General features: G+C 43.9%; 1 protein-coding gene across 3 annotated transcripts in view; it reads right to left on the bottom strand.

The window, feature by feature from the left end:
- LOC131663608 (protein still life, isoform SIF type 1) overlaps window positions 1-7,170 on the bottom strand; it is a 66,120-nt gene extending 58,950 nt beyond the window's left edge. For 2 of the 3 annotated variants that reach the window (XM_058934090.1, XM_058934091.1), the window contains exon 1: window positions 6,407-7,169. The gene's annotated coding sequence lies outside the window, so the exon portion shown is untranslated. Of the gene's footprint in view, window positions 1-6,406 lie in introns of all 3 variants that reach the window. The other variant, XM_058934089.1, reaches the window with a different exon arrangement.
- Window positions 7,171-13,331: the final 6,161 nt, after the last annotated feature.

Here is a 13,331-nt window from a genome sequence, read left to right as displayed (position 1 = left end):
CTCTCTCTCTCTCTCTCTCTCTCTCAGCGAACGAGAAATGAGCGAGGACAACGGAAGAATGCGCTTTTTTATTTTCTTAACGGCGGATATGAAAGAACAATTTTTGATCTCTGATTTCCCCTTTCTCTGTCTATCTCGCCAGAGAGAACTTTTCTCCGATCGCTTTTGTCCAAACGCTATTCGTCATTGTTTATTGCTCGCGACTTCTCCTTATTTGCCTAGAATTGCTCGAAAAGCCTTTTTCCAAACCACTTGCCTCGTTTCTCGAAAATACGAGTCATTCATCTACGCCTGAGCTTTCATATTTGTACTTTACGCGTCAATGAGAAAGAAAGAGAGAGCTAGCGATCGGAGGCCAAAACCATGCGGGGAGCGACGAGAACGTCACGTAAAATAAAGACATATGCCGAGGAAAAAAACAGGCGGAAAGATGAGGGGGAGAGAGGATGCTGGCCGATCACAGAGGAAGTGAGGCAGTAACACGCGATACACATGGATTGCCGGGGTCCACCAGGTATATACAGAGAAGGAGGCTAACTAGCGTTTAAGTGCTCGCTGCGGCGTTTCCCTCTAGCTCGTTTCTACATGAAAGAGCGAGCATCGAGGCTGATCCGACGGGAAACTATGCTATAGCACGACTACCATGCGCGACCTGACCTCCTCCTCGCAGCAGCAGCCCTTTCCCCTTACGACCCGTCTATATACATTAGTGTGTATGTGTGTATGTACAGTCAGCCAATAACTCTCTCTCTCTCTCTCTCTCTCTCTCTCTTTGCATCCAAATGTCAACGTACTGTGTCGCGGAAATGAGAGAGAGAGAGAGAGAGAGAGACAGAGACAGAGCGCACCACGCTAATCCTTCGCTGCACACTGCCGAATGTCGATTCAGCGCAAGCCCGCGAATTAGGTAAAAATATTGCGCCGCTGGGAGAGTGCGCGACCTCAAAAAAAAAACTCTACTTTTCTCTTTCGGGAGGCAGGGGAAAAAGAAGCGTACGCAGCTTAGCTTTTTCTTACACATGATTACACGTAGCTTTTATGTGAATTGTGTCGCCAGTAAAGTTGCAATGGAGGCAAGTGAGTCAATCGATTTCTTTTTTTTTTTTCGTAAACGGGAAAGGCGAGGCTGCTTGTAATTTGCTTGTCAACGGGTGGGCTACTGCGTGCTACGTCAGTATGACCAATAAAATATTTTTCATTTGACTATTTTCATTTTATTAAGAAGATTTGAACGGTTGCGCAGGCCATTCGAATCCGAGAAGCTTTTACAGTGACACATTTACGACATCGGTAACGGAGAGCGGATCGACTATTAATATACGTAAGCGACAGAAGCTCGCTGCAGGATAATAAATAATTCCATTAAACTCGACTGAAATTAATTCCGACTACATTCATAAGTGGAGGTATGTGGTATATTATTCCGTAACCGCTTCGGAAACTCCTTCGTCGATGGAGACGAAATCGCGTTATTATCAATCCGTAAAAAGCGAACAAAGCGAGCGTCCTCGCGAGAGTTTGAAAAGAGAGAAGTAACTCGATTCGGTTTTATTTTTAGTGCTCTCGTATCTTGTTTAGCGCTTGAATTTTTCAATAATTCGCGCCTCGCCTCGCGGCGAATCGATTGCATTGCGAACCGCGGGCTAGCTGGCTTGCGCGTAGCTGCAACTTCAATTCTCGCACTACTGCCACTACCGCTCTCTCTCTCTCTCTCTCTCTCTCTCTCTCTCTCTCTCTCTCTCTCTCTGTTTTGAATAATTGATTATTCCGATGTTTGACGGAGTATATAGCAATATGTGTGTGAGCGAGTTTCCCCAGAGTTAATATCGAATTTTCAACGTGCGCCAGAATTAAACGCAATTAAATTTTACGCGATGTATGATTGAGTAATTAGGCCTTCCAAAAGAAACCACTTTTACGAATTGAATGTATGTGTGCCGTGCTCTCGTAATTCACCGCGCAGTATTTACAAAACCACACGCGCAATTGACGATTCGATCGCAATTGAGTCAATCCCTGTATACCCCCCCCCCCGCGCATTTAAGTTACACGTTGACCAACAACGCCACGCTGTACTTATGACGCACAACACAACGCTTGTGAAGCGCTCATATATAGTCGAGCTCTCGCGTTATTATTTTAGCCCCTTAAATTTATAATAAATTCATCAAGGTAGCCTTCAACTTCACACCGACAATACAGCCTACCTCGGAATACTCAACTCATTCAAAATAATCATCGTACGCGTAATTAAATTAGCCGAGAGTTCTTGTTCTCGCGCGCTAATTACAGCCTCGAGAAAAGGAAAAAAAGAAAATCCTTTAAAAGAGGGGGGAGAGAGAGTGGGAGCTTGCAAGCATTTTTTTTCTCGCGCTCGCGACTAAATGACCAAAAATAATAATGGTGTGCAGCGCGTGCTTGCAGCGCACCGCGGCGGCAAACAAAAAAAAAAGAAAAAAAAAACGAAAGAAAGAAAAAAAAGGCAGAGTAGGAGAGAAAGAGAGAAAAAGCCGCGACAATGGGCAATCTCGTCGTGTCTCTGCATGCATACAGCCCTAGCCGGAGGCGGCAGCAGCAACCCCACCCACCTGCACACACATAATGCCTCCGCTGCACGCGACAGCGCCCCCCCCCCCCCCCCTCCTGTATTCCGCTATGCCCGCTCGCTAGCGTGACCGTGCGCGAACTCGCGATAATCAAGATAACGACCTCGATCGCCGCTGTACCGCTGCCGCTACTTCTCCCGTCGTTTTCCAACGCTAAATCACTTTTCCGTTGTTGATTCGAATCTGCATCATTTTCCGTTTGATGCGTAATTAAGTGCGCGATTACGTCGTCGAGATCGAAAACGGCTGGTTCGATTGTATCATTATACGGGGTGGTCGACCCCATCATCTTCGCTGAAAACGAGACGCGCGTTGCGTCGATGTGTAAGCTTTTGCAATTCGCTACTGTACAGCGCTTCAATCCGAACCGATCGAGTCGACATGCTTCGCCGACACGACATTTCCACGCGCCAATGTAATATTCACGGCGGATGTAAGTTTGTCAAGTTGAACTTGAGCAAGAGCAACCATTTGTATTGACTAACTGTATTGAATAACAATCGCTGACATTTCGACCTCGTTAATAAACAAACGAGAGTTTCGTTAATTCGTCCACGATGATACTATTATTATTGCAAGTAAAATCAAACAAAGCACTCCTTCAATGTGGCGCGTAAACGAGTCAGTCGAATTAAGACAGGTCAAATCGATAAATAGGTGCAACTGTAGGTGGCGTGATTTTGAACTGCGCAAGTGTGAAATGACGAAAATTGCTCATGGATTAACGAAGAGCTCAAATAACGCACTGCTGCTACACAAACGCACGAAACACGTCGATGTGTATGTGCATTCTCGCGCTGATTATAATGAATTCGCGACATAGCTGAGTGCACACGATTTTTTCCTCGGACTCGCGGCCGGCTTTTATTAATTATCATTTACTCGGGCGCTCTCGTACCTTGTTAATTGAAGGAAAGTATCATCAAGCCAAAATAAAGCGTCTCTACGTTTTTAATAGCATGACACCTCGTTTCATTGACAATTAAAAAAAGTGAGGGGCGAAGGGGAGGTGAGAGATCGTCGCGCGTCGTAAAACACTCGACAGAGCGAGGAGTATCTCGTAAAGCAAGAAGGACGAGAGTGCTGGGAATAACCGATGGTTTGATGTGATAATCGGTCGTTTTGTTGAAAATTGAATATGTATGTGGGTACAGTTGCATACATACGTCGCGTCTGGGTTTGGGCCACTTGATAAGGCGATGTTTTGTCACCCGAGGGACACAGCAGAGAGAGAGACAGAGAGAGACAGAGAGAGAGAGAGACTTGCGCGCTCTCGCGAGACGTGTTTTCGAATATAATAGTCCCAGTGGCTAAGCTCAATGCAAGCTGCCTGATTAAATATGGATCAAAGCGCATAGACGAGAGGGAGAGGCATCAACTGCCTTTAACACTTGCGACTCCGACACCAACTTTTTGCGCATGCGAACGTGCGCGTATAAATGCGCGTTAAATTTATCAAACTTTCGACTCTTGACTAGCTGTGCTTTTCTTCTTTCGCGCGATCTATTTCCGTGCGACTGCGCGAGGAAACTGATATTTTGTTTGCTCAGCGGCTGACTGTATCTCGGGCTATTCTACTTGATTCCGATAGACCACGTCGGAAAGAACGAGAAAAGAGCTCTCGAGATTAACCAGATTGCGTGCGTGTATGCCGTAGTAATGCTGCTGCGAGAAAAAGAAAATTATTACCCTTCTTTTTTTTTAATAATTGTTATTAACGCGCTGAATGAATAGAAATGAACTCTTTCCCGTGGTCTTTTGAAAAGGAGCCATCGAGGGTGTTAGTTTTCCAGCGAGTGCTTCATTCCAAGCTCTATTTTCCAAAGGATTTTTGGGTCACTGATTTAAATCAGTGGATTCTATGTCTGCTCGAGGAAGAAGGGGGTGACATAGAGGCAAACGCGCGCCAACCACGATGAATTATTTAAAACTCGGGACTTTTTTGGCCTATTTTTTAATTGCTATTCTTTCTGTCGTCTCTTTCGAATCATGAAATTCGATCGGCTACAACGCGCGTTTGCCTCTTCTTTTCTAACGAGCGAAAATGAAATACGTATACACGAAGCCACCCTTCAAAGCTCATCTAAAGGTCAATAAAAGTCCACGTAACAGCGATTTTCACACGAGCGAGCAGCGTTCATTTTCGCAACAAAGCGACTGTCTGAGCTGCTTCGGAAACTGCTGACAAACCGTGTCTGAGCCGCGAGTGCATCTTCGCGTTCGATATGAAAGCCAACCGCGAACTCGTGCAGCCGCCGAAAAAGCGAGAAAGGAGCAGGAAAGGAAAGCGATTGAACTTGACGCGCGGCAGGCGTCGCGGCGGAAATTTTTTTTTTTCCAGACGGGAAACTAGGTTAGTACAGCTAAATTGGAACGCGACGCGCTGCAAAAGAGACTCCCTTTCTCCCTCTTTGCGTGCATAATGCACGCGCGCATAACCAGGCCGAATTCCCCGGAGCGCTCGAGCCTCCGTTTCCGCGTGCCACGCGTGGCTCGCTGCCGAAAATTGACTAATATCGCGCCCCGCCGACCGCTCGCCTCGGCGATCCGTTGCGGAAGCAATGGGATTTATTGGGAGGGGCATTGACGGGCGCGATCACTGTGTGCGCGCGCGCGCGCTTCACTATATATCGCCGCCGTCGTTTCGCTGCTCTTGGCGTTTTGACGCATTTCATGCGAGCTCGATGACCGTCCAACTCTGCGCAATACACTTCCTGCTTTCTCGCGATGTTCTCGTCGTTGCCGCTGCACTCTCTCGCTCACTCGACACTCGCAATATTTACAGGCCTGTGAACTTTGGACAATGCGCAATGCGTGTACTCTACTCGCAGTTGTCAAATTTGTCAGAAACGCTCTTCCGCGAGTGGATGAGCGGCCTGCAGATCTGTGTCGAATGCCGAACGGCGTTTCGCCCTATTTCGCGACGTCGCCAATTAATCTTTCGTTAACGACGGCTACGCAGCCGCCGATCGATTAATAAATATCATTGTCTTGGACGTTTGTAGAAGGTACGCGAGCCCGTTAAAAATGAACGACTGAAGGAATGTCTGGGCTGCCGCGGCAACTTTAAATATCTAAAGGGTCGAAATCGAGCGGCGAATATGAGTGTTACATGCGAAATAATTTACAAAGCAAGAAACGAAGAGAGTTTCGGCCTCTGCGTGGAACGTGATGGCCGTAAAAAAGATTTAGGGGAAGGAGAGACGAGAACTCTAGAGTTTAAGAGGAGAATGCCGCGTCGAAAAATCAGATGTCCGAATAGCCGAGGGAGCTCTTTGGCTGGGCCGCAAGCTGAAACGACAAGGTGCGTAAGGTGAACGCGAAGAAAAGCTTCGAATTTGCGGAAAGTTGCGGGAAAGCGGGGACGGGCGAAACAAGAGCGAGTCGTGGACGAAGAAGCGGAACTCGAGGAGCAAGTTTGCCACTACAGCGCGAACAGGGAGCAAGTGGCGGGCGTAGCTGTCATTCAAAAATCAAGGAGCTCGCGTCCGCGACACGGCGAACTCGCTCGCTCGCCGGATCAACAACGCGCGTTTCGTCGCGCCGAGGAGACGCCTGACCTAAAAGACGAGAAGGAAGACGAGCGCGATGAATGGGGGGAAGAAATCGAGCCGCGTATATCGCCCGCGTCGGCGTTACAACACACCCTACACCAGCGTCGAAAGCCGCGTTTCCGCCAACGCAACGCCTTGATCCATGGAACGACGGCCAGAACTAAAGCCAGAATAAGGCGGACGCATCTTGGCACACCCCCGAAAGAAAATAAAAGAGATAGCTTATGTATATGTGAGATTACTTACTGACGAGGCCATAATCATGCTCGTGTTGTTTTGCCGAGAGCGCGGGGCCAGAGCGCCAAAAAGAAGCTCTCTTCCGCGTCCCTGTTTCGTCGTTTCTTCGACCTCTCGTCACTCAGCGCATATCCTCGTCACGGCAATCCGAACGATAGCACACCGGGCGTGGGACGACAAAATAAAAAAAAAACAATGCTCGTCGATCGTCGCACGCCGACACACAATAAGCAGCAGTCAAGAGAGAGAAAGAGAGAGAGAGGGAGTGCGTTAGCCCCACCCCCACGACTGCAGAGAGGGCACGAGCACTACTACAAGGTGCGGCGGATTTGCGGACTGGCTGGCTGCTGCGTGACTACGCACGATGGCAAAAACAACGGCGAAACAAAAACAACAGCCGAGAGAGAGAGAGAGAGACGATGATTCGCGGCGAGCTGACAGGGCCTCTCTCTCTCTTCCCGACAAATTGGCTCTGTCGGTCTAGCACTGACAACTCCTGGAGCTCGACTGGCGGCGGCGCTGCGGGCGCGTGGGACTGACTTCTTGCACGCTAACAGTGCCAGCACACCAGCCGTGGTCGTCGTCGTCGTCGTTGTCGTCGTCGTCGGTGTCGTCGGTGTCGTCGTTGCCGTCGTCGTCGTCGTCGTCGTCGTCGTCCTCGTCGTCGTCGTCGTCGTCGTCGTCGTCGCGTTTCTCGCGTACACTCTCGCTCTAACGACGACGAGACAGAGAGAAAAAGAGAGAGAGAGAGAGAGAGAAAGAGAGAGCGCGCGCGCGCGCGATCGACTACTACTCTGCTCCGCTGCCTTCTCTCCCTACGTGTGTTGGCCGTCGCGCGAACGCGAGAGAGAGAGAGAGAAAGATAGAGAGGTGCAGCGGCTGGGATACGCGCCTGCGCTACGAACACTCGATACCACCGCCCCAGCCACAACGCCAGCGATGGATTTTTTTCCTCTGTCGTTCTTTGGACGTAGCGTCGCGCGTTTTCACCTCATTTTTTTTTCGAAATTCCCACCGTGCGAGGAGAGCTTGCGAATGTTTTTTGCGAAAGCTTTGCCTAGTCACCAAAATTGGCCAAAAATTATCTTACAGATATAGAGCGAGGCAATGTGAAAGTGCGAGGGAAGAACAAGTAGAGAGAGAGAGAGTGAGATCAGTCGCCCCACCCTCGGCGGCTGCTGCTGCTGCTACATCAAGGGGCTGCTGGCGCTGCTGGACCTCTACAGGGCAAGGACCGAACTACAACGCTTGCCGCGCCCTTACCTCCGCTTACGTCTTCAACCCGTTAGCTTTCGATCGCCCCCTCTCTTCTCTCTCTCACTCTCTCTCTCTCTCTCTCTCTCTCTCTCTCTCTCTCTCTCTCTCTCTCTCACTCGGTTCATCAGCGACCGAAAGAGTGTAGAGAAAAAGTAAAGAGAGGGGACTTTTTGATGATGAGCTTGCGATGGCTGTAAAGGCATTTTACGTCGGCACAGCGACTTACACTAAATAAATGAAAGCTGCAACTTTTCTTTACACGGTTTGACTGTTGAGGAGAGTCAGCAAGCACGTTGCATGAATATTTATCGAATAAATTGGAGTGATAAGTAATGTTAAATGTAATTTACGAAAGTAAAGAAGACGGAGAGACGGAAGTTGTTGCGTGAGTAAAGTCGCGATTGCAAAACGTGTAAAATTTCGGCACTAATTCAACCGCGCTCGCGAGAGAGAGAGAGAGAGAGAGAGAGAGAGAGAGAGAGAGAGAGAGAGAGAGAGAGAGAGAGAGAGAGAGGACGCTGAAAGTAGGTCAAACTCTATTGCATCGCTTGAACAACACTACGCCAACTCAAATTTTTGAGATTATTGGCCTGTATTGCCCTGTAAAATAGCTTACGCGCGTGGAGCTCTGTAAGATGCTGTTAAGCGGTATATTATACTCGCGTGCACGCGGTTGTGCTGCTGGTGTTTACAGTTACGTGACTAAATGCAATTTTCATCGCCAAGCGCGACAGAGAATCTCCCCGCGTTGTTGTAAAAGCGCGCTAATGCCTGTAATCCCGAGATTTTCAAAAGGACAGATTGCGAGTGTCACGTTGACACGCACGTGTCCCACTGCCCGCTAAATACAGCTCTCGATCGAAGCAAAATAACAGTACATTACGCCACTAGGGAGTACTATGAGCAAAGTACGCACCGGGCGAAGTTGGCATTTCACACTGCAGTGCGCGTTTGCGAACTTCCGCGTTGCGTATTTAGCACGTTACCCAACTAGTGCGAGAAAGTAGATTTTTGCCTCGTGTATGGGTTTTCGACTTCATTTCGCTCTGGCGCAAAACAACACACACGAGACAAGAATCAACTTTCCCGCACTAGTTAGCTAATGCACTATTCCGTATCCCGGCAAAGGGGTGATTGTTGCGCCCTCAGCAGGCGACACAGAACCGTATCGACTGTCAAGAAGTAAAGTGCCTCGTGTACACGCGATGCGCCGTTTCACCGGTCGAGCCGTCACAGGCGAAAGCGATCAAGGCGCGACGCGCGTGCGCGGAGCGCTTTAGTCTTGTCCATGCGGTTCTACGTTCCCTGTTAGGAGGGCGCACAGTCGCCACTTTACGCGCAGCAACTATCGGACAACGGCAAACAGAGCTTCCTAAATCAATTATGAAGTTGCGCTCGTTAAAGAGGGATAGCGAAAGAGCGAATAGAAGAGAGAGGCCTAACAACGAACAAAGTTGAATGCCCATTGACGAGTGCGTGTGCACATACGCCAGCTGAGAAGGCAGTATCAAGGCGAGAGCACGCTGATTCGTCTCCGCGAGACGAATTTCACTAATGAACGAGGCCCGCCTGTAGCAAAAGCGCGTGTGCGCCTGGCTGTGTGTATGCTCCACGTGCGAAGGAGAGAGACGTTGAAGAATTGATGGGAGCGCCGCGGCGCCGCCGTCGCCGCAAGCCATGCCTTATTTATCGCGCGACTACGTGAAATATACCTATACCTATCACTTTCTTTAGCTATACGTATCATAGTCTTGTCTAAACCCGTAAAGTAGCCTAGACTATCGTTTTTCTTGCACCTTTAAACTGACCTCTTCTTTTTTTTTCCTTTTCCGACACGCCTCCAGGATTTTTATTTTCTTAAAATATCGAGTCATTCTTATTTTTTCATTGGTGATATTTCATATAGCGACGTGAGAGCACTGGAAATATTCGTACCTCCAATGTGTTTTCCTTTTAGATTTACGTGAATGAAGGAAAAGAGGCAAAGCAACGGTTCAAAAAGAAGATCAAAGAAAGAAAAAGTATTGCAGATTGGAGGAAATGTGTGTGGATTCAGTGATGAACGTGCAAAAGAAAATGCAATTGTCGCATTTCACTTGCGTTTCGAAATAGTAAATAATAGTTGATTGAATAGCGATGTAAAGATGTACACGACGTTAAACAAATCAACATCAATAATTTTTAGTTATTTGCTCTTGGAAGAAAGCTCATGAATTTTGCTTTATCTCCTCTAGTATATTATATTTACGACTATCTTATATATGATAGCCAAAGAGAGTTCGTTAATTCAATTGCCAAGATCTGACTGATGAGCACTCCAACTTTCCCTTCCAGCATCACAGTAAGGGCAGCAAATATTACCTCTAATGTGATTACGAAATCGTTTCCAAGTTCGTGACATTAACAATAATAAAAGAACCAAGTACTAAAACATGGTTATATCGTACGGCTACGCAAAATATATCAACCTACTCACTTCTCTATTTTCATGTCAGAGTAAGAGGTCCGATATGATACATATGATTAAAATAATTGATCAATCGGCATTCGAAGACGAATATCTGTGGCTTATTAAAGTTATGACTGTTGACTGAATTGGTTTAAAATAAACCATTTTTTTTATCACCAACACACTTTTTTCCTAATTGATACTTGATTGAACAAATAGTTATTTATGTAAGAAATATTTAATTAATTATATAGAATCGTATGCACGGATATCAAAAAGGAACAGTTAAATAAAATATGAACCTTATAAAATATAAGCATGAATTCGAAAAATTTAATTAATGGTATAACGATAAAATTACAACCAGTAAATTGACGGATTCATCGTAAACGAAAATTGGCTGTGTATTCAAGTAAACTTTAAATTGAAACAGTATTCAACATAATCCGTTCAAATGTTCTTTTAGTAATACAGAAAGAAAAATAACAAGGTGCCTTGTTCGCCATTTTTATTTTCTCTTTTACTATCTTATCACGCCATATAAATTCCTACGTATACGCAAATTCAATTGCAGTTCGTTTTTACCTCATAAAAAATACAACCATAACACACATATATATTATCAATCATTTTTAAGAACATTCAACTTTAAGTTTGCGCATATATAGACTATAAATAATTGATTAAACAATCTATTAGAAACAATTATATAATGTTCCAAAACAAAATCTTACCACAGACTCCACTAGCCGACAGCATTAATAGGTGAACTTCTATTTTTGTATGTCACAGAGTCGACAAAGTCGGTGTGCAGAAAACGAAGATCGTAACATTGGCGAACGTTGGCCTAACATTCAGCCTATTATTAATAGACTCGGGTAACCTTTTGCTGCAAGAGAATAATCCTTCCGAGTCAATTCTGTCACACCAAAATGAATTCTTTTTATAACAAGAGAAGTACCCTCTTGCCCCTTTTATTCTTTTTCATTTTGTGTCAAAAAAGACAATCCGTTTATCACAAGAGGATTCGCCTCTTGTCAAACGAACTACATATTCTTTTTTCAAATAACGTCGAAATTGTCAAACTGATATAGTCACGAAATTTACTTTCCTATCTTAGTGAAATGGTGAGTCGCCGATATTCAGTATCGTGATTGGCGTAAAACGAGCGCGAAAATTTGAATTTTTGTATACTTTGAAATATTTACGTTATGCATAATTCAGAAAAACAAGTCCTCTTGCTATAAAATAAAAATCCTTCCTTATCAAGATTATTTCATCAAAATTTTCTTTGAGTCGCAAGAAAATCCTCTTGTTACACGAGGAATCCTCTTTCATCAAGAGTACATTTTTCCAAACGTAATTGAAGTTTTATCACGTATATTTCGCACTAAAATTGTTACTTACGCTTCTTCAAGAAATTCTAAAACATTCTTTTGATATTCTGTTCTTGCCAAAGCCATGTCTGCAGACTTGAAAAATGTTACTGAAAATCTTCGTGATTAATGTATTGTTTTACTTGTAGGTATAATCAATCATTTTCGTCATACCTGTTGAATAAATCCATGAAACAGGTTGCAATAATGGTTGATTGACATTCGATCTGTGAGCGTGCGAAATATCCTGGAAGAAACTTCTATATCCACACTTCTGATGATTGGTTAAATGTGTGGACCTGACAACTAACAGAAGCGAGCTCAAAAACAGTGTTCTTGGCAGGAAAATCGCAACATTTTTAGCCACGATGATCCGATGAATTATCCAATCCCGTTTTGCATATAAGTAATTATACACATTCTATTTTTTCACGTACAATATATAATTTGAAAAATTGTTTAGAATATGTGTTATCTTAGTTTTTCAGTGGACTGTTGCGCAAATCATAAATTTGAGTTTTATTTGTTTTAAAATGTAAAACAGCTTGCTTGAAACCTTTGCTGGGTTAACGTTATACAAAAATTTAATACATGTTTTTTTTTTAATTCTACTCTTTAATGAAGCCTTTCATTGTTCCCATTGGTCAATATTTTCTAATCTAGCAAAGACATGCCTAGATAAGCTTTTTCGTTAATTGGCATCATTTGTTTACTGTCATTATTTACGCAAGTATTGATTGCTTTTGTTTGTGTCGTAAGTAAAAATTTTAGATATATAAAAAAACATTAACTATGAAGATAACAATTCTGCTAGATCCCGGTACAGTAATAAAAATGGTTGACTTGAGTCATATAACTACTAGGCATACTCATATGTAAACGTCCGTACAAAATCATGTATGATATAAAACTTGTATGACCGTCTCCTTCTACATTTGTAGCCTCGTTATCCGACCAAATGGTTATCACCAATGATACAATGAGTAAAAGTAGTAAACATCATTATTTGCCTTTACGTTTTCAATATCTTATGCTAATTTTGAAACTTTAGTTGTCTGTGCGTCGTTATTATAACTAGGTGTAGAAAATTTTGTTATTTGGAACTGCGTGAAAAGTTAACAAACTTATTTAGTTCACAACCTTTATACTCTATTTTCATAATCTATAATCAGAAAATAGAAGACGATTTCATTTTGGTGCTTCATTTCCTGCAAGAATTGATTCGGAAAGCCATGCTTCATTTCCTGCGAGAATCGACCCGGAAAAGCTTTTATGGCAGAATTTTTTCGATATGAGAAATTGTGATATCATTGAACTTGAATTAGTATCGATTTTAACACTTCAAAATGTTATTGAACTTAGATTAGAAAAGTTTGCCACTTGAAAATGCGTAAAATTAAAAAAAAAACCTGTTCTTTGCATGCTCTATATTTAATTTTCTATACCCATATAAAAAAATAAAGAATGATTTCACTGTGAAGCTTCATTTTGCAAGTATCGATTATGGAAAACTTTTACAACGTGATCTTTTTGATGCAAATTGCATTGAACTCGAGGTAGAAAAAGTATTTATGTATCTACACTACTAATCAAAACGTCATTGAACTAGGTTTATGAAACCTTGCCATTTGAAACTCCTTAAACTTAAAAAAAAACAATTTGTTTCGTAACTTTTCTATTTTATTTTCGCAATCTATATTCAGAAAATAGTGAACGATGTTATGCTTCATTTCTTGCGAGAATCGACTCGGAATAGCTTTTACGACAAAACTTTTTCGATATGACAAATTGTAATGTCATTGAACTTGAAATAAATCTATTTCAACTCTATTAACCAAAATATCACTGGACT

This window comes from Phymastichus coffea, unplaced genomic scaffold, assembly GCF_024137745.1.
Source record: "Phymastichus coffea isolate CEN01 unplaced genomic scaffold, Cenicafe_Pcof_1.1 PCOF00036, whole genome shotgun sequence".
Classification (NCBI taxonomy): Eukaryota; Metazoa; Arthropoda; class Insecta; order Hymenoptera; family Eulophidae; genus Phymastichus; species Phymastichus coffea.
This window is presented reverse-complemented; position numbering and strand designations above follow the sequence as displayed.